This window comes from Schistocerca cancellata, chromosome 5 (assembly GCF_023864275.1).
Source record: "Schistocerca cancellata isolate TAMUIC-IGC-003103 chromosome 5, iqSchCanc2.1, whole genome shotgun sequence".
NCBI lineage: Eukaryota > Metazoa > Arthropoda > Insecta > Orthoptera > Acrididae > Schistocerca > Schistocerca cancellata.
Genome location: NC_064630.1, coordinates 540,367,364 through 540,388,600, shown reverse-complemented (window position 1 = coordinate 540,388,600; position 21,237 = coordinate 540,367,364).

Genomic DNA, 21,237 nt, shown 5'->3' with positions numbered 1-21,237 from the left:
TTCCCAGTTTCTATATCATCGCTAATTCATATCTAAAGTACATTGCGGCTACAGTATACTAGGCAGCGAATACTGCTAGATGACTGTGCAGTACGTCCATTGGACCACATACACCAAAGAATACCAAACTGCGTCCTACACTGATGCATTTCAGTTATGTACTGTACATATTTCCTGTGCATCAATCGTAGTGCGAAATTCACGATTGCGACTGGCCGTCTTTCCCTGTGTGGATGGGCATCACAGAGTATTCTCGCATTCATAGGATAAAATTGGAGATTGACAGATCCCTCCCACATGGTCTTTGACCAGTCTATCCTGCAGCACCAATCTTAGCCACGGCACCCATGCAAAATCACAAGATCTTTATAGATGCTTGTGTTTCGAGGAGTGTAGCGCTTATTAGAAGTGTATGGTAGACGTGAGAGTGTTGTAGTGGTATAAGAGACACTTAAGAAGAAACGTATGGTCTATACAGGATGAAGCTCTACACGGACGATGTTTGAAACACTTCATGTAAATTAATCGTGCTCCCAATTCTGAAACATCATTCCAATGGAGTCAGTAATAGGAAGGTACCAGCATGAGAGAAATGATCAGGGATCATAAACACACAATCCTATGGTTAAATGGTTCTGAACCTAAAAATACAATACTGTTAATGTCATATGGTTACGCTCTTAATACTCTAATGCTGGATATATCAGACATACAACAACCACGCAAGTTTCCTACCCAAATCACTATAGTGACAAACTTTAAAATGATAAAACTACTTCCTCCTACTCTATTCTGTGGTCCTAGGATGGCGTCATCAGTTTATATCCACCGCTCGAGCTGCTTGTAAACCTACTAGAACGAAATCCTGAGAGTTTTGTTCTGTCTCTTAGAAACTGATGAATTTCATATATCTTTGTAAGTCGGAAACATACTACCCTCAATCACATTCCCGCCTCAATCATGTTTCTAATTAGTAGTAGAATCAGTTTTGATGGACACGGCTGTGTCTCACTAGGATAGCTGATACATTGAGGTACCACCCATTCCATGCTGCACGAAAGTGCACACGAAGAAGTAGCAATTTCTTACAAGGGACTAAGCACCATGATCATTAGCCAAAAGAGATGTAACATTCTTATTGCTGTTTACAGTAGCACCACCACTGCTTCGGTTGCATTCCTCTTGCACAGAGAAGTCCATGTCTGATATTAGATAGTTTTGCTCATGTGTAGGACATCACAGCAATTTCATCCTAGTACCACATCTCACAAGTATACTCTCCTCCCCTCACAGTATTAAAGGTGATAAATGTGACATTGCTAAACTTTCCTACGGAACACTCTATGGAATGGCTTAAGTCTGATAAACGCATTGACTCTTCTCCTTAATACTCAAAAAGGTAGGAGACGAGGTACTGGCAGAAGTAAAGCTGTGAGTACCGGAGGTGAGTCGTGCTTCGGTAGCTCAGATGGTGGAGCGCTTGCCCGCGAAAGGCAAAGGTCCCGAGTTCAAGTCTCGGTCGGGCACAGTTTTAATCTGCCGGGAAGTTTCATATCAGCGCACACTCCGCTGCAGAGTGAAAAATCTCATTCCTTAATACTCGTTTGTGAGAACCAGATGTTATTCGGTAATATCTATATTCGACTGCATGCTTTGATATAGCACCTCTGTGTAATACTTATGTCGCCATTGTTGTAGAATCTGTTACAAAAAGCCACTTAGTTTACAGGGGCAGGGGGAGGATTAAAACTTAATTCAGCCAGAGCCAATTTTTAAGCTTTTTTCTGTCTTGAGTGTCTTGGTACCCCCAAACCTATTTCAGTTCCCCGCATTTTGTGGTACTTTGTCTCAATTTTTAAGTATTCTTAGTAAAATTACATAATTTTATAAGGTTTTTTTGCATTTCGCATATTTCGTCATATTTCCCTCAATGCTACGTACTTCCCATCAATTTGTCGTAATTATACCAGGTTTTCTTCGATTTTTACTAATTTCATGTCATTTTTTCAAATATTTTTGATATTTTTTCGTATGTCTATGGTCATATTGCCAGCACACTCATTCGTTGTTTGATTTTATATGAAGATATTTTCGTGCCCTATACACCAGCCTAGTAAAAAATCCAAAGAATTCCCCTCTTCCCGATGATCTACATGCATGCATTTTGTGTAGGGAGATTATGAGAAGTGTAGTAACACTCGCCTCGTACCTAGACGAGACTCAAGAAGTGGTGCAGATTAGAAACTCGTAATCCATGTACTGCTAAGACACATCAGAGAGCTTGTCTGTAGACTCACGTAGCCACACACTTGATGCAATCTCAAAGTCTGACATAGTTCTACACGTTCATCTGACTTCCACTCTATCGTGTAGAGATCTACAACAGGGAGTTGACATGTGTGCAGAGTTGATTTCTGCTGCCAAACTGATAGTTTTTGCAGTAAGTATATGCAACATATATTTAGAGGGATGCAGCCGGCATTTGGCCTGTCAGGCTATCTGTCTGAGAACGAACAGAGCGTGTTTTTCTGAAGATGGCAGATGCGTCCAGTTTTCCAGCCACTTGCCAGCAAACACCCACACTTCGCCCGGCTAATGTATTGTTCGGCAAGAACAATACAAATGATTGTCTTTATCATTCACATGGACATCTAGCGCACAAAATAGCGGAATTGGGATGATGATGTGCCACCATCGTAGATATTTAAGAGTGGGAAAGGAGGTACAACAGACACAGCAGGATGCCTTGGTTTGTTCTTATTACTGGGGGATTTAGACAGTATTGTTACGAAATAACGGTAATATAACTTTCAACGAAGATGTTGTGCTCCTTAGCAGGATGAATTTAAATGTGCTTGCATCCACTACAGAATCGTTTTGCGACTAGTTTTTCGCCCTTCGCGGGTCTGTAACACTGTCGAAAATAAGGTATAAGTGGTTGAAATCGAGACCACGCGAACTGGTAATATGTATGCAAAGTTGTATATGTGTAGTGCTTTCAGCAGCGGATGGATGCGGTTCTAATGGATATCTTGGTAACTGTTCGCCTACAAATTATGTTGCCACAGATGCGCACTCTACCGGTATGTGGAAGGGAAACGAAGATGGGTTACTATACTTTCTACTACCGAGTTTCAACTGCTTTTCAAGATAGTCTGAGTAGCTACTTCCCCTTTACGAAATGGGTGCACATGGATCATTGTATATGGGATATGTTTTAGGAGCTTTGGTAGATTAGAGCATAAGACAAGACAATATTCCAGTACCAAATCTTTATTATCTTTTACATGTATATTTATATACAGAAAATTACTCTTCAACTATTTTTGTTAACTCTGCTTTTAACATTGTCCAATTTCATTTTTGACTTATAACTGAAATCCACAACTGAATCATCTGTTTCTCCAGCTAGTAATTTGACAAATACAGAGATGGTTTGTTTTCGAATTCTAATATGTATCTGGTTTTTTTCCCTGTAAACTACCTCTTATATGGCTGTAACAATTAGTTCGATCCCTTCCAGCAGTTTTTCTAGAGATGAGCATTCGGGGAGTTTAATATTTTTTTTATTAATTTCTGTATTAGACTGTTGTTATAACACTCCACATCATCCTGGGTGTAGGCTGACACTTTTTCTGCTCCACATCCTTGTCGAATTTCTGTACAGAAATTTAATCTTACAAATTTTGCAAACGCATTGTCGTTAAAGGTTGTTATTTCGTTGGTTTTAAGATCTAAAAACGGATGTTTCGTTGCTAAGTGTATGACATCAGGGCAACCAAATTAAGATATAATGTATCCGTCCTTTTTAAGCAGCTCCAAGGAGGAATGGTGTTCGATCAACACATTTTTCGTGTGTCCTTTAACATCGTGAACATGCTCCAGTCCGGCGTTTTCGGCCAGTACTCAAACATATGGCCACTAACGACCGCTCTATACAGTAAATGCTACATCTTGTATTCCCCAGTCGTAGCCAGATTTCTTCATACACTGTGTTTAAAGCCATATGTAAACCTGGCCTCCTCACCCGCAATTGCATCTTCCTTTTCCATCTGGAGCTTATATTCTTCCCTTATAGCGATTATCTTCTCTGTATACTCTAGTTTTCTTTTCTTTACTTCGATGTCCTCCATCTCCAGTGTCCTTTTCCATGCACATAACACATTAACTGTACTTAAAGGTGTAATTTCTTTAATGCGAAATGGTTCAAATCAGTGTGATATATATACTCGTACTCTTAGGACTTGTGGTATAACGTCGCTCATGTCAATCAATCCCAATTCTTCAGTATCTATGGTTCAAATGGCTCTGAGCACTATGGGACTTAACATCTATGGTCATCAGTCCCCTAGAACTTTTTTTTTTTTTTTTGGTCAACAGTCTACTGACTGGTTTGATGCGGCCCGCCACGAATTCCTTTCCTGTGCTAACCTCTTCATCCGAACTTAGAACTACTTAAATCAAACTAACCTAAGGACATCACACAACACCCAGTCATCACGAGGCAGAGAAAATCCCTGACCCCGCCGGGAATCGAACCCTGGAACCCGGGCGTGGTAAGCGAGGACGCTACCGCACGACCACGAGCTGCGGACTGCAGTATCTATATCGGACGGTAATGGGGAGAGCAATGTTCGGGACTGAGAAAGATAAGTTTCTCCTACTTTAACATAACAATTCTGTATAATGCTTGTATCATCTTTCTTGGAGTCAGACTTAAGAATACCCTCGTAGATTAGGGGTACATAATTATAACTGTATGCAGACAGATCATAGCTGATAAGCTTTTCCCTGTCTGGAGTATGTAGAATACTTACTTGTACACCTGTCAATTTTCCGTTATTCCTATTACCCCAGTACAGAAACTGGAGAACGTTAATCAAGAACAACACACCAGTTATTCTGTACGTTAACCGTTAACTGACGCCACATTGAAGCAAGTGGCACAGAGTAAAGTGGAGCACATTTAAAATACTCTTTATTGTTGTCTTGTACACGTAATCACTTGTCCACTACGTCGAATACAAGATCCATTCTGTAGTTGAATATTGTAGTCTTCAAACTGGTAATGCCATGTTGCTTAGTCAAGTAGGACCAAAACTTTCTCGTAGTCATGCGTCTGGACAGAGATTGCAAGAAGCGTTCTCTTCTTGCCCTTTGTCTATCGTCTATGTCACTAGAAGGATCTCCTTGTGGACCTCTAGCGGTAAGATAGAACAGGCCCGTATCCCTACCTACAGTGAGGAGAGGGAGGGATGGATGGGGAAAGGGGATAAGATTGCCTCCAAGTAGGTTATGACCCGTTCATTATGAGTGCTGGTATTTTCACTACAGTTTCGATGTGTAAGTAGAACAGAAATCCATTTTTTTCCATCAGCCTGAGTAGCGTGTATTGGTTTCAATTACCTGGGCTGCCGGGTGATTGTCGAGCAGACACCTGTAGTGAACTCTGGCGTCAAACAGCGAAACACACAGTCCTCAGTTGTATGCTTACAGGTAATACAGTTATTAAACTCCTCTGTGTCCAATATCATCATTTTGAATATATTTCTTGCCAAAACAAAAATAATATAAAGGTAGTACCTCTCACACCAGCCTTTTTCCGCCTGCTTGCAGGCGAAGGGTAGAGTTTGAGTGCGTGTGCCGCTAGTTTCGAGTGGTGCTGTGAAATGTTTTTCGCAGCACAATAACACTTGTTGTAAGGCGTTTTAAATTTTTTAGCTGAATTGCTATTTTTTACACTCCTTTTGTTCAAATGGTTCTGAGCACTATGGGACTTAACATCGAATGCCATCAGTCCCCTAGAGCTTACAACTACTTAAACCTAACCAACCTAAGGACATCATACACATCCATGCCCGAGGCAGGATTCGAACCTGCGACCGTAGCAGTCGCGCGGTTCCGGACTGAGGCGCCTAGAACCGCTCGGTCACCGGGGCCGGCTACTCCTTTTGTAATGCTATGCATATATACGTGTAATTAGGGCCGATCTTTGGGGTCGATGTTTACTTCAGGTTCCCAACCAAAATAGATGAAGTACGCTAATGTAATCTTCCGCTCCTACATATGGGCAGTTTTCATCTTATAGGGAGTGCACTTATGTTCCCGTCCTCAAGGACCAGGGTTCGAGTTATAAAATAAATAAAATATAAAATATTATTTAAATATTAATTATTCTATCTGTATGATAGTGATTGTGATTGTAATTGTAATAAATATTTGCTTATCTGGAACGTGGACGTTTAATTATTCGGTATCAGACGCTTGACAATGGCTTTCTCGTAAAGGCAATGTTACTCGTAGTTGACCGTGAAATAAAACTGAAATAATCGGACTTCGTAAATAAATCGTTTCCAAAGACTGCTGCGGTAGGTGCGGACTCATAATCTAAATCTCAATATTTCAATAATTTGCCAGCCATGCCAATACGTCGTACAGAGGTGATTGTCTACTAAACATAAAAAGTTACACAGTTAGTTAAATCAGATATATTCAATGAATAAGCCTACAGTTCATAATCCTACTTACTTTTATAAATATAAATTCTTTACAGAATCGAGTGCCTAGTCTGGTTGCAACTCGCAGTATTCTTCTATAACATGAAATATGGCGGTGTGCCAGACAATAGAATAAAATACGTGCTTCTCGCACCACTTCTACCAGAGCTCTCTCGTTTCTAATCAAACATAAGAGTAACGTAATTGTGCTTTTGTTTTATCAGCGACACAGCGCTGCAGTTGTGTGCCATAGGCTTTATTTATTTGTCACTGATTATTTATTTAATTAATATTTCGAGTTTCCGAGGAAGCTCACGCTCGGCATGCAAATGTGCCTTTATATTGCCCCCTGAATTGCGAGGCGAAAGGACACACCTGCAGGCGAGCAATTCACCTAAAGGCACAAGAAAATCTAAGTTATCTACAACTATTTACATGACCTACATTATACACATTATACACATTATATACAAAATTTGAATGACGCGGGTGCGCCGTAAAAGTTCTTATGTTGGCAGATAGAGTGCGCGCATGCGCAGAAGCGTCTGTGTGACTCCGGCACTGCCGTTATATCGTACAGTTAGATCACGCGGCACAGTATTGCAGTTCATATTGTTCGTGTGCGCGCGTTTCTCAGTCGTTGCACAAAGAAAATATTCAACCAAGATTACATATGAAGACTACATTCTATGACAGGTAACTTAGTTTTAAATTTACAATATTTGTTATAACACAATACAACTTAGATTGTTGAATGTTCTTAGTTACATAGTATTGTTTTGAAATACTTCAAAGAAAAATGTCCGTATGTTTCAGGTGCGTTGACCTATACACATCGTGTCGTTATTACAGTTCATATTCATCTGCTGCACAATAATTTTTTTTTTTTTACAGGTTAGTATCGTCGTGGTAAAGTTTTTTTTTTTTTTGATCACAGTAACATCGTTGTATAACAACGTGATTAATACATAAGCGTGTCCATTTCCCATTTCCATTATAGTCGTTGTGATGCAGTTCGTTGTGACTAAAGGCATTGCTCATTACAGATCAGACGTGACCCGTCGAGTAATTGGTCCACGTGCAGTTCGTTTTTTTTACATTCCGTGGAAGCTTGGTTGCAGAACCTCGGACGGCACATAGCTGGCGTCGATCCTTGGACAGTCCAGGTAAGAGTGTCTGTCACATTTCGAGAACATTTCATTCCCTGAAGTTCCAACCAAAATTCTTCCACCCGTCGTGTTGTTTTCTGGACAGGCACTTTGTGTCCATTTAATCCAGTTAACATCTTGAAGTTAGGTACTGTAGTAATGTCACTAGACGATGCACGAATTATGCCCTTCACATTTTCAGTTTTTTGCTGAATATAGCTCACCTAAATGTTCGTAGTTATTAATCAAAGAAATCATTCATCGCGTTTACATAGATACGCTGCATAATGAATGGCATTAACCGTTTCTTTCACATAGGTTTCTGCGTAGTTGCAGAGTTAGTAATGTTCGTTAATGTCCGTGAACAGAGGTTCACTATGCAATGTCTTTTTGGCACTCATTTTGTTCAAATTTTTTACATAGTAACAGTTACATGATACATCAGTTAAAAAAATAAGTAATTATACATACACACGTCACATATTTTCTTAGCATAAACATAATACAGTTGCACATAAACATGTTTGCATCATCATTACATAGCTATAGGTTATTACATTGTGTCACGTGATGTCATCTGAAATTAAGATAGGTTAGACACAACATTCATTACATCAGTAGGCAAGACCAGGCGTTTTCACTACTCAATAAATATTCAAAATAGTAAGAGAGAAAAAATGTTCGATTCCTCGCGTTTTGTGCGTGTGTGTAGAGTGTCTGTGTGGCCTTGACTACTGATAGATGCTTTTCGTGTTGAGAGATGTGCGTCTAATCTATTTCTCAAAGTAAAAGATCGCTTCACAGATGACGTCTGTCGGTTCGTCAGGTGTCATACCAAGTCAGTGGTACCTACAATAACAAATGTTCCGTGAAAAATTAATATATCATTCACTGCTACGTAATCATAAATTTTATTTTGATATTCCGTCTTCCAGGTGGTGGCGCGCGTTGAAAGAAGAGTTCTTCTGCCTTCAACTGCGACTCTGGAACCGCTGAAATGAAAATTTCTACACTACTTATTATCTGTGTTGTAACAACAGAGTTTTTCGAGTTGCTTAGCAATATTTTGATGGGTATGACTTTGACATTATTCAGCATGAAATGCTCTAAGATCTTGGTGTGCGTATTTTTCTAAAATTCTTTGAAGTGTGCCAACGTGTTCCTTCCAAGACTGTGTAGCTATCAGTATATCATCTACATAGTGTGTGACTGTCTCAACTAAATCGTCGCCAAGCACGGTATCCAGGGCTGTAATGAATACCCCAGAGCTGACATTCAGTCCGAAAGGTAGAACACAAAACTGATAGGTTCGCCCCCCCGAACATAAATGCAGTATATTTCCGTGAATCAGGAGTGATACCCACCTGCCAAAACGAATTAGTGAGATCTATTGTGGAAAAATATTTTGCATCTAGAAATTTCTGTAATTGCTCTTCTAAATTTTCGGGTTTTGTGTGAACCGGTAAAATTATTTCATTAATTGCTCGTGCGTCTAACATTAACCTAATGCTTCCATTTGATTTTTTGACAACAAGTAGAGGACTACAATAAGGTGAGGTGGATGGTTCAATGACCTTCCAGTCTAACATTTGTTTTAATTCTTGCCACACAGCAGGTCGTTGAGATAACGGTACGTTATATGTCTTGTGGTAGAAGATCTTGTGAGGCTTAACTTCAATCTTGTACACATACGTGTTGATAACACCTAATCGTTTGGTAAAAACTTGTAAATATTTGGATAACACTTCCTGTAGTTTTATACGTTCATGTACACTGAGAGCTGTAGCTTCACTTATCTTATGATCAAGCAATGTTTTCAAGTCCATTAGCTCTGTGTCAGATGAGTGTGTTTCCATATCTTGAATGTCATTGTCAAGTACTAACTGAACCTTGTACCCTGTACAGTGTTTGTCATGCTTTAGAGTTCTCCTGTCCAAATCAATAATAATTACACTGCCTTTATCATTTAAAATACATTTACCTTTGGAGAAGTCTATAATAGAGTCCTTCTCGCTCATAATATCTATTCCTAATATGCAATTTGTCACAAGGTTTTGTACAACCAGGAATGGCCATTGTACGGTTCCATTACCTATTTTAATGTTTACAAAAACTTGCTTCGTAACCCTACATGACTTATTACCTAGTGCAGTAGTTATTTTACAGTTTTGGGCAGGAAACTCAGGCACAGGTTCCAATTCACACATCGTTTTATAGAAATTAAAAGACAAAACGCTCACAGCTGCACCTGTATCTGGGATAATAGTAGTTGGAATCCCACCTACTACACCAGTAGTAGATGCTAAAACAATTTCATTTGTGTTTGAACGACATTGTGTACTGTCTTGTAAAAGTTCATCTGATATATTCTCATTGTGGTTGTATCTTATAAATAAAACAGGTAATTTTTGTTTAGAATTATTCGGCATATCATTATTCTGTTGTTCAAGTGTGGTGTCAAATAACTGATTAACATTGCAGTCGCCCCGCAAGAATTCTTCAGCCACGACCTGGGGCATAGAAGTGACTGTTTCTAGTTTGTCGGATTAGCATTTGTACTAGGTACTGACACAGATTGATGTTGTGCATCAGGTGTCATTTCTATTATATTCACATTCGGATATTGCCTATTATGATCTCCAAACTTTTGCGGTTGTTGTTGCTGTTGCGCATTATAACTTACCTGTCGGTCGTAAGGTATGCTCCAATTTTGTCCTGGTGGATGCTGTGGTAAAGCAGAGTTTGAATGGAAGTACTGATCGTTACGAGTCCAACCTTGATGCTGTCTTGGCTCGTAGTTATTATTATTTCTATTTCTGTTTGTGTTTTTGTTGTTGCCTTTGTATCCGTTGTTACCGTTGTAGTTATTACCGCGGTGCCTTTTGTATGGATTGCCGCATGAAGTGTTATTACTGTTGTAACTATTGTTTGTATTGGAATACGCGTGTTGATTTTGATTTTCGTATTGAAACGGCATGTGAGTTTGCTGTTTTTGCTGTACCGCGTATCCAACTGTGGGCGCGCCAGAATTGAGTTGGCAAGCCTGCATGTTTTGCATACCACTAGTGTAAACATTGTGGCTGCTGTTTTGCCGCGCGAAGCGCTGATCTTCAAGTAACATGTCAACCGAATCTAAGGCTGTTAAAAAATAATCTGAATCGTCATCCGGGATATGTAAGAGTTTTTCTTTAATGTTGAAAGGCAATTTGGCCTTCAACGCACGGAGTATATCACGCGTTGCGACTGGTTCGTCTAAAAAGTGTCCCATGTTCAAGTATTTTTCAAAATATCTGCGTAAGTTGCCATTTTTACTGTTAAAAGTTTCAGGTTCTAAAATTTGTCTTCTGAGTCGCTCCTGGACGGATTGCGACCAGAATTTGAACAGAAAAGCACGCTCAAACTCACTGTACGTGGTACATACGTCAGCTTGACTGTATGCCCAGACAGCTGCATCGCCTTGGATGTATCCGACAATATATGAAATCTTTTTCCGGTCACTCCAAGTGCGTGGAAATGCGTTACTAAAAGATTTAAGAAATATCACCGGATGAATGGTTCGTTTTTCTGGGATAAAAATCTGAAATTGCCTGTGTTTCATTAAGCTTTCTTCTTCCTTCGCATTGTGATATGGATTTATTCCACTGTAATTACTGGTATGTTCAGCTGGCGAGTAATTACGATAATGTTGCTGTGGTTTACCATGATAATAGCTTGTGTTTGTGTTTCCACATCGTGGTATGTGTTGTAGTCGTGGTGTGTTTTGTTCATGTGTGTTTATCGTGTGCGGTATGTGTGTGTCATACTCGAATGTATATTGGTTCCTGAACTGTGCATTTTGACTGATATTTTCGTTACATTCAGACTGTGGTCGATCGGTGAATTGTCTCATGGGTGCAGTGACGGATTGTACTGCGTCACTGATCAGCTGTTTGTTATTAGTAATGTATTGCGCTACGGAGTCGTGCACAATTGTTGGTAAATTTTCACGTAAGCATCTATCAAAATGTTTGTCTTTGTTCACTACCCAATCATGAAATTCTTTATTAATATTTTGAAAATGAGCTGTGGCATCAGATTGTAAGATGTCAGTCAGGTGTTGTTCAACATTGTCAAATTTATTCTGTACGTCAGTAATTCGTTTTTCAAGGTTGTCATGTACTGAAGGATATGTTTGAATTTGTTCAGTAAGAACTTCACACGTGACATTAAGGTTTTTTACTTGTGTCTGTAAAAGTGCTACGTCAGTTGTAGTCTTTTCTTGTCTCGTATTAAGCTGGGAAAATTTAGTACTGAGTTCAGTCATCTGTTTGGTCAGTGTGGCCTCTATAAGTTCCACACGTTTACATAAAGTGTCATTACCTGTCTTGAGTGCTATGAGGTCACATTTAATTGCGTCATTTTGTGTCTGTAAGGTTGCCATGTTTTCGGCGTTTTGTTTCATTAGCATATGTAACATGTCGGCAATGTTTACTGTTTGCAAGGTCTGTGCCCCCGTCGCGTCATTAGACGTGACGTCATGCATCAACATGGGCTCTGACTGAGACTTTGAAATTTTTGTAGTGGACGGCCTATTGCCAAAATTTCCGTCAACACTTGCGTCAATGTTTGATAAATCGTCACTACCGGTTGCTGTCGTAAAGTCATTTTCTAACATTTGTCTCTCGTCCGAGTCGGATTGCGTCTGAATAGTACGTCTTTGCTGTTCCATTTTTGCGTATTGATTTCTAGTTATTACCATGCCACACGTGATATATGTTTCAAGAAAATATTTGACACTGATTTTAAAATAAAATGCAGTTGAGCATGAATCGCTCGTAGCAACAATGGCTGTCTGTTAATTTAAAAATATAAACTGAATTTGAGATTATTGGTAATGGCTGCTGTCCATGTTACTACGTATCGTACAGAAGTCGGCCATATTGTACACTCGTGTATTGGTATTGTTGCATACGTTATTGTTTAAGGAAAAGTACTGAGAATGAAATTTATCACTGAAAACTGTTAATGCACGAAAGAAACACTACAGAATCTACTGAAAAGCTAATGCACTGAATTATACGTCTGGTCAAGCCTGCTAATGCAAAGATGCTGCGTCTTACCTTATTTTGCTGGAAGTTTCATTGCGTCTTCCCGCAAAATTTTAGAATTGGAAAATATCTTCAGATTTTTTGTTATCTCTCATACATTCACGTCCAGGTTCAGAAAGTTGATTTTTCACATGAAACAAAGAGAACAATGTAACAAATGACAAAATAACAAGTCCGACACGCAGTCGCCAATATAAAATAAATAAAATAAAAAATATTATTTAAATATTAATTATTCTATCTGTATGATGGTGATTGTGATTGTAATTGTAATAAATATTTGCTTATCTGGAACGTGGACGTTTAATTATTCGGTATCAGACGCTTGACAATTGCTTTCTCGTAAAGGCAATGTTACTCGTAGTTGACCGTGAAATAAAACTGAAATAATCGGACTTCGTAAATAAATCGTTTCCAAAGACTGCTGCGGTAGGTGCGGACTCATAATCTAAATCTCAATATTTCAATAATTTGCCAGCCATGCCAATACGTCGTACAGAGGTGACTGTCTACTAAACATAAAAAAGTTACACAGTTAGTTAAATCAGATATATTCAATGAATAAGCCTACAGTTCATAATCCTACTTACTTTTATAAATATAAATTCTTTACAGAATCGAGTGCCTAGTCTGGTTGCAACTCGCAGTATTCTTCTATAACATGAAATATGGCGGTGTGCCAGACAATAGAATAAAATACGTGCTTCTCGCACCACTTCTACCAGAGCTCTCTCGTTTCTAATCAAACATAAGAGTAACGTAATTGTGCTTTTGTTTTATCAGCGACACAGCGCTGCAGTTGTGTGCCATAGGCTTTATTTATTTGTCACTGATTATTTATTTAATTAATATTTCGAGTTTCCGAGGAAGCTCGGCATGCAAATGTGCCTTTATAGAGTCCCAGAAAGGACATTTTTAATTTCCCGCCAATTACATGGTGAATGGCGGGGTGGTACGTCAGCAGTCCTCGGACAAAGAAATTCCCACCAAAATTTCGAAACTCCCGCCAAAAGTCGAAATTTCTGCCAAAATTCGAAATTCAACCCATTCAGTGGGCAGGGGGAAAGAGGGGGAGGGGCGGGGAGGAGAGTGGGTTCGGGGAACTACGTGCAGGTTGATAAAAACACATTACGTCAGTCGGGGTTGGGGCTGGGGGTGGTTGGAGGGGGGTAATTAATTGATCAATTTAATTGATTTGCATATCAATGTGATATCATTTTTATATCAAAACTGCACCAAGAGCTTCAGGATTCTAATACTACCGTACTATAATGCGCCGTAGTAGAGGATAGAAAATTTAAAGAAGTGCAGACTGCTATTGAAAGAGGACATTTTACAGCTGTGTAAACTGGATACTGGGTGGACCTTGAAGTCCTCAGAATAGGAAATAGGCATATTCCGTATAGTAGCTACTAGGCGCTACAGTCTGGAACCGCGCGACCGTTACAGTCGCAGGTTCGAATCCTGCCTCGGGCATGGATGTGTGTGATGTCCTTAGGTTGGTTAGGTTTAAGTAGTTCTAAGTTCTAGGGGACTGATGACCTCATAAGTTAAGTCCCATAGTGCTCAGAGCCATTTGAACCATTTTTTGAAACGCTAACCCAGCTCAGAAGCTGTGTAAGCTGGACTAATCAGAAACCAGAAGGGGTAATGCTTAGGGTAATTCCTAATTCTTCTAAAATATTTAAAACAGGGCCGTTTCGTTGAATATGTAAAATGCTGCAATCCAATATCCGAAATGGAATAATCATGACCTTTCAGGTGGTTATTGAGCGCGGATATAGAATTGCAAATGTCCTGATGCCCTCTGAATCATATGCTAAAGGAGTGATGACTTCGGCCGATACAGGAAATCGGAGAAGGAAAATGCTAAAGCTAAATCTAAGTATACTGAGGTACGGTGAAGTGAAATGGAAAGAAGAAAATGATTCCTAAGCATGTGGTTATAGGTTAGCATCAACAGCAGCAGAAAATGTTATAACTGGAGTAGGATTTCTTTATGAATAGTAAGGAAGGGCATAGCATGAGTTACTATGAACAGTTCTGTGATTAACGTTGTTCTCATCAGAATCGACGGGAAACCAACACCGAAAACGATAGTTCAGATGCGCATTCTGACATCGCAAGCCGATGATGGAGAGACAGAGAAATTATATGAGGATACTAAAGGGTAATTCAGTAGGTAAAGGGAAACGAAAATGTAACAGTCATGGGGACAAGTGCAAAACTTATAAAACAATCAGCTGCCAGCTCATGCATCCAAGTTGCAGACAAGGATAAGACACAGAAGAAAAGAAAACAAAATTAATGATGTGTTAATGCCGATCAGTTTGGCTTTAGGAAATGGTATGGCACCAGAGAGGCAAATCTGACGTTGCAGTTGATGATGGAAGCAAGACTAAAAAATATCAAGATACTTTCGTAGGATTTGTCGAGCTGGGAAAAGCTTTGGACAATGTAAAATGGTGCAAGATGTTCGAAGTTACAAGAAAAATAGGTGTGAGCTGCGGGGAAAGATAGGCGATATACAACCTCTATAAGAACCAAGAGGGAACATTAAGAGTGGAACGAAGTGCTCTGATTAAAGAGGTTGTAAGACAGGGATGTAGTCTTTCACCCCTGCTGTTCAATCAGTACATCGAAGAAACAATGGCGGAAATATAAGAAGGATCAAAAGTGGAATTAAAATTGAAGGTAAAATGATATCAATGTTAAGGTTCGCTGATGACATATCTATCCCCAGTGAAAGTGAAGCAGAATTACAGGATATGTTGAATGGAATGAGCAGTTTAATGAGTACAGAATATGGACTGAGAATAAATGGAAGAAAGAAGGTATTAACGAGAAGTAGCAGGAATGACAGCAGCGAGAAACTTAACATCAGGATTGGTGATCACAGAGTGGATGAAGTTAAGGAGTTCTTCTACAGAAGCAGCAAAATAACCCCTAAGGAACGGAACAGGGAGGCACTGGCAATAGGGGCGTTTCTGGGTGAGAGAAGTCTGTTAACATCAAATATAGGCATTAATTTGATGAATACATTTCTGAGAATATACGCTTAGAGCACAGCATTGTATGGTAGTGAAACATGGACTCTGGGAAAACCGGTACTAGAGAGAATCGAAGCATTTGGGATGAGGTGATACAAAAGAATGTTAAAAACTGAGTGGACTGATAAGGTGAGAATCGGCGAGGAAAGGAATACATGGAAATCACTGAAAAGAAGAAGGGACAGGATAGTAGGATATGTGTTAAGACATCTCGGAATTACTTCCATGGTATAAAAGCAAGCTGTAGAGGGTGAAAACCATAAAGGAAAACATCCATGAAACGATTGCTGATGCAGATTGCAAGTGCTGCTCTGAGATAAAAGTAGCCCGTAGATGGATGGCTACAAAAAAAGGGGCAGAGGCCGAAGGACATTCACTACATTGTGTGCGATAGGCACTCGATTGTGCTTAGCGATTGTCTACTCTGGTTTCATGGTGGTTGTATAACACGACAGATGCCCAGCTACAACTTTTTCAACAAGAATTTAACAAAATGTACTCCAAGTTCCAGTGAACGATAAAATACCACTCTGGAATTACACTCTGACCGCTTCCTTAGCATATGGCTCGGAGGACATCAGGATCTTAGCAATCCATCCTCACTAACCACCTGACGGATCATAGTCATTTCATTTCAAATATTGGATTGGAGCGTTTAACATATGCAATGCCAGGGCTGCTGTTAAATATTTGAGAAGGAATAGAAATTGTCCGAAGCGTTAACAATGGTTCCTCTGGAATTTTGAGTGAGCAAACTTCGCTTGAGGATGAAGTCCTATTGAACAACTTTTCTTTTCTGAAGCAGCTTTCAGCCTCATTTCCTTTTCCTTTTGGTTTCTTATTATTGTACGTTACACACGTATATTTCTGGATTGGATCAGTGTATACGGCATAAGCCTATTTTCTATAGTGAGGACGTCAAGGTCCACCCATTTTCTTTTTTACGTAGCAGTAAAATGTTCTCTTTCAATACAATGCTGCATTTTTAAAATTTAATATCCTCCGACTACGGCGCATTATTGTACGTCATTTCCGGTGTCCTCACTAAATTAAAATTTTCCGGCAATTCAAGATGCAAAATTTGTCTCATGTCTTACCTTACGTAAGCCTTGTTGAATCGCCAGCTTTTATTTAGCCGTTTTTTAATTGCTTCTATTTGTAATATAGCCCTTTAGAGCTATTGCTAATAGCTATTATTTTTTATAGGAGATTTTGACACTACAGCCTGTAAGGTTTGGCTACTTTCCATTCTGGTTAGTAGGTAGATGATTTTAGGAGAAGTGGCACTGGAATGTTAACTCATGACTGTGGCACGTTATTCCACATCGTCATATGCGTCCCCACTAAATTAAAAATTTGCGTGCCACTCTTGGAAAGAGCAGAAACAAATTCATTGTGTTTTACGTCATACAGATAAACATTAATCCGCCGGCTTCCAGCTAGGAATTTTACTACAGTACTCTACTGCCTCTGTTCATGATGTTCCTTTACCACTCATAATGTACTCTTAAGTTTTTCCATGAAACTTTATTCTAATTTTTCTCCTTTTGCATGTAATTCACTAATTATAAATGTGAACTTCCGTGCTAGTTGGTCCCGCGTTATTCTTCCCGTCAACAGAGGGCAGTACTTTTGCCAATTTGGTTTACCAGTTTGCTTCCTCCTCCGTGTTAACTACTACCTGCGCTTTATTCGTTTGTGGTGCACTGGATATTGTACTCATCAATCTCGGCGCCCGGGATCACAACACACCGTGTAAATGTATTGGTGTCATAGCATATTTCTTTACCCAAGGAGTCTTACGTAACACAGTACGGTGTCGCTTTGGCATTGACTTAGGTTTTCCCGCACCTAGCAGGTACGCTGTTTTCTTAGGTGTTATAACGAATGGGTCTTTTGTTTTTTGTGATGTACTACTACGTGTGAAAACTATTGTTAGCTTCGGTGTCTTGTTCATTCTCGGTATCACAACTGATGATGTGCCTGAAAGAGGCACAAACCTGTCGTGATTTAAGCACCAAAAAATAAAAATAACCTTACAACTGAAGTGGTATCTTCCGCCTCTGAGATTTATTTGTAGTTTTATATATTACAAAACATTCGTTCACCACATGCACGAAGTCAGGTTAATTATAAAAAGGTATTGTTAATCTGGGGCGGTGGAGCGAAGAGTTCGGAACGCATTCTGAGTTCCTCACTCCACAAAAAGGGTTTGGAAGCAAGATTCAATGCAAGAGAATCTAAATGGCCATCAACGTCTGCCAGAAGGTATCTCAGGGCAAAGAAAACTTCAAAGGAGCTTGGAAAGAGGGAAGAGACGTAAACTTCTTAACTCCAGTAGTCAGACGTAGTGGAGCTCTTACGAAGAGAGGGTCGGAAATCATTATCAACCAGGAAATCTCTAAGTAGAATATATATTTTCGGGCGAAATTTTCCCGTGATATTAAGGCGGAGACTCGGAAAGAATTTTTTGCAGTGCCAAATGTGGACCTGCAAGGAATTTTCTGGTTGTGATACACATAACACGTTGTGTGCATAATCTGTGAATCGTGTAAATGTCGATTATAAACTTTGCTGTATGTAATACAAAATTTTAACTGTTTCTGTACCGTAGTTGAGAACCAGGCCGTCATTTGGTCGACGTAACAGACCAATGGTTGTTAAGCCACTGCGCGTATTCGATCCAGCTGTCTCCCTGTCTCACAACTTCGCGCACTGTGCATTAAAATATACGAGCACGCCATTTTCATTTATTTACTGAGGTAATGGGTTTTCTATGTCTCTTGCCGTTGCTTTAACGTAATTTTATCGCGAACACCAAATTAGGATTTCGGAAATCCCGTTAGACGTTCAAAATAGACCAAGATACCAGTCATTTTCTTTATTCCAAGGTATGAGCACATTTTTGTCGCCGAAATGTAGTGTCAGATTAGATATCTCTACCAGAAGACTGCGACAGTTTCGCCAGGGGAACTACGGGACAACTAATAACTTGTTAATGAGATATTATTAAGAAGAGTCGAAAAGGGAAAGTCGCAATAGCCTCCGAATACACACTGGGACATCGGGGACAACATGAACACTTATCGTCAGATAACCATTTCAACTACGGCTTCCCTGAGAACTTTTACCGACTCTTAACCATTGTGCCACTTCACGCGATGAGAAATTTCATTTACTGCGTTACTGTTTTGTTACTCAGAAACATTTCTGCCAGGATACGCATAATGTATATCTTTGAAGGGCTCTCCCTGTTAAAATCCAATTCCAGTGGTCGTCTTACTATTCAGCTCCCGTAATATACGATTCGTTCTGGCAGTTATGTTACCTGAGAAAATTGGTCACGGTGGACGTGACATCCTTCTCTGAGATAGTGTCATGGACCTAATTTATGAAGTTACTCTGTTCTTCGGGGTGGATCTCTTCGCTAAGATAGTTTCACAAGTTTTCTCATTACATTTTTCTGTGTTACCGACCAAGTAACGATGTTAAATGATGTACCAACGTTGCAGCCAACGTTACAAGTGAACTTCAGTAATTCTGGCTTTAAAATCACGATACGTCTTAGTTTACCTTTTCATGGCATTTATCATCATATACAGAAATAACTGATTGATGAACTGCAGCAGCGGTTTCGCCCTTGATATTCTGGAACAAAATCATAGCACATAGCTTCGAGGTAGGTAAATTTAGGAAACAATACCCCCATCTGAAGAAATGTTTTTTCACAACATAGCATCGCAACTCGTGTTTTCAGACTAGTCGTACATCGTGTAAACTCAAAGGAAACATCACTGCTGTTAAAACATTTTTTATTAGATATCTACATCTACATCTACATCGATACTCCGCAAATCACATTTAAGTGCCTGGAAGAGGGTTCATCGAACCATCTTTACAATTCTCTATTATTCCAATCTCGTATAGTGCGCAGAAAGAATGAACACCTGTATCTTTCCGTACGAGGTCTGATTTCCCTAATTTTATCGTGGTGATCGTCCCTCCCTATGCACGTCGGTGTCAACAAAATATTTTCGCATTCGGAGGCGTAAGTTGGTGATTGGAACTTCGTGAGAAGATTCCGTCGCAACGAAAAACGCCTTTCTTTTAATGATTTCCAGCCCAAATCCTGTATCATTTCTGTGACACTCTCTCCCTTATTTCACGATAATACAAAACGTGCTGCCTTTCTTTGAGCATTTTCGATGTACTCCGTCGGTCCTAACTGGCAAGGATCCCACACCGCACAGCAGTATTCTAAAAGAGGATGGACAAGTGTAGAGTAGGCAGTCTCCTTAGTAGGTCTATAACTTTTTCTAAGTATCCTGCTAATAAAACACAGTCTTTGATTAGCCTTCGTGGCGCCGATACCTTCCCTAACAGGCTTCACGAACTATAGCAGGGCAAGCAAGCTCGATGCTTGTGTAACGTTGATACGTGAGCCGGAAAAGTGCTCAGGTGACATGATCCACCAACACAGTACAGTGGAGCACGCTGGGGTACCTCATGCTTCGTGAATAGAAACACGCGCCTTGTCAAAATAGGCTTAGGGCAACCCAGTGCGAGTTACAATCGCTCTGGTGAACTGCGAGAGGCGTTCAATGAGCAATGCAGCACTTTTTTAGCAAGTTAGTTGTTTTTATTCACGATTCCAATGTACGATATTATTCTCGACTCATCTCGGTTCAGAGTCCTATTTTTAAATATAATCGTTCAACTCGACGGCCTTACGCCACCTTACACCTTATTGGGAATGTCTACATGCCAACATGTTACCACTGCACTGGCCGACGTCGCAGCCAAGGTCTTGCTGAATCAACAACCTCCCCGTCATCGACAAAATGCTTCCCGCGGAGTGCGTTTTCCATTACGCCAAACAGGTGGGAGGACTCTGAACCGAGATGAGTCGAGAGTAATATTGTACATTGGAATCTTGAATAAAAACAACTAACTTTCTAAAAAAGTGTTGCATTGCTCATTGAACGCCTCTCGCAGTTCGCCGGAGCGATTATAATTTGCACTTGGTTGCCCTAAGCCTATTTTGACAAGGCGCTGTTTCTATTCACGAAGCATGAGGTACCCCAGCGTGCTCCACTGTACTGTGTTGGTGGATCATGTCACCTCAGCACTTTTCCGGCTCACGTATCAACATTACACATGAAGAAGAACAGTCCAATGATGTTTGGTAAGCCGCTCTCGGGTGCCCAGACTTATGCGAGGACTTCCGATGTCATCAAGAAGAAAAGTTTATTTACATTTTATGCGGCAAGGAACACGTTGAAGTCATTTCCTCAACTGGCTTAGGGTACTACAATACACTTTAGAGTTGATTCTTTGCACAGTGACGGAGTACATCAAAGTAACGCCTTCTCAGTTCCAGAAGACCATCGCCATGACTTCTGAGATGTGGAAGAGGTGGTGTGGCAACAGTCCGTGCGTTGGCACTTTGTCTTCG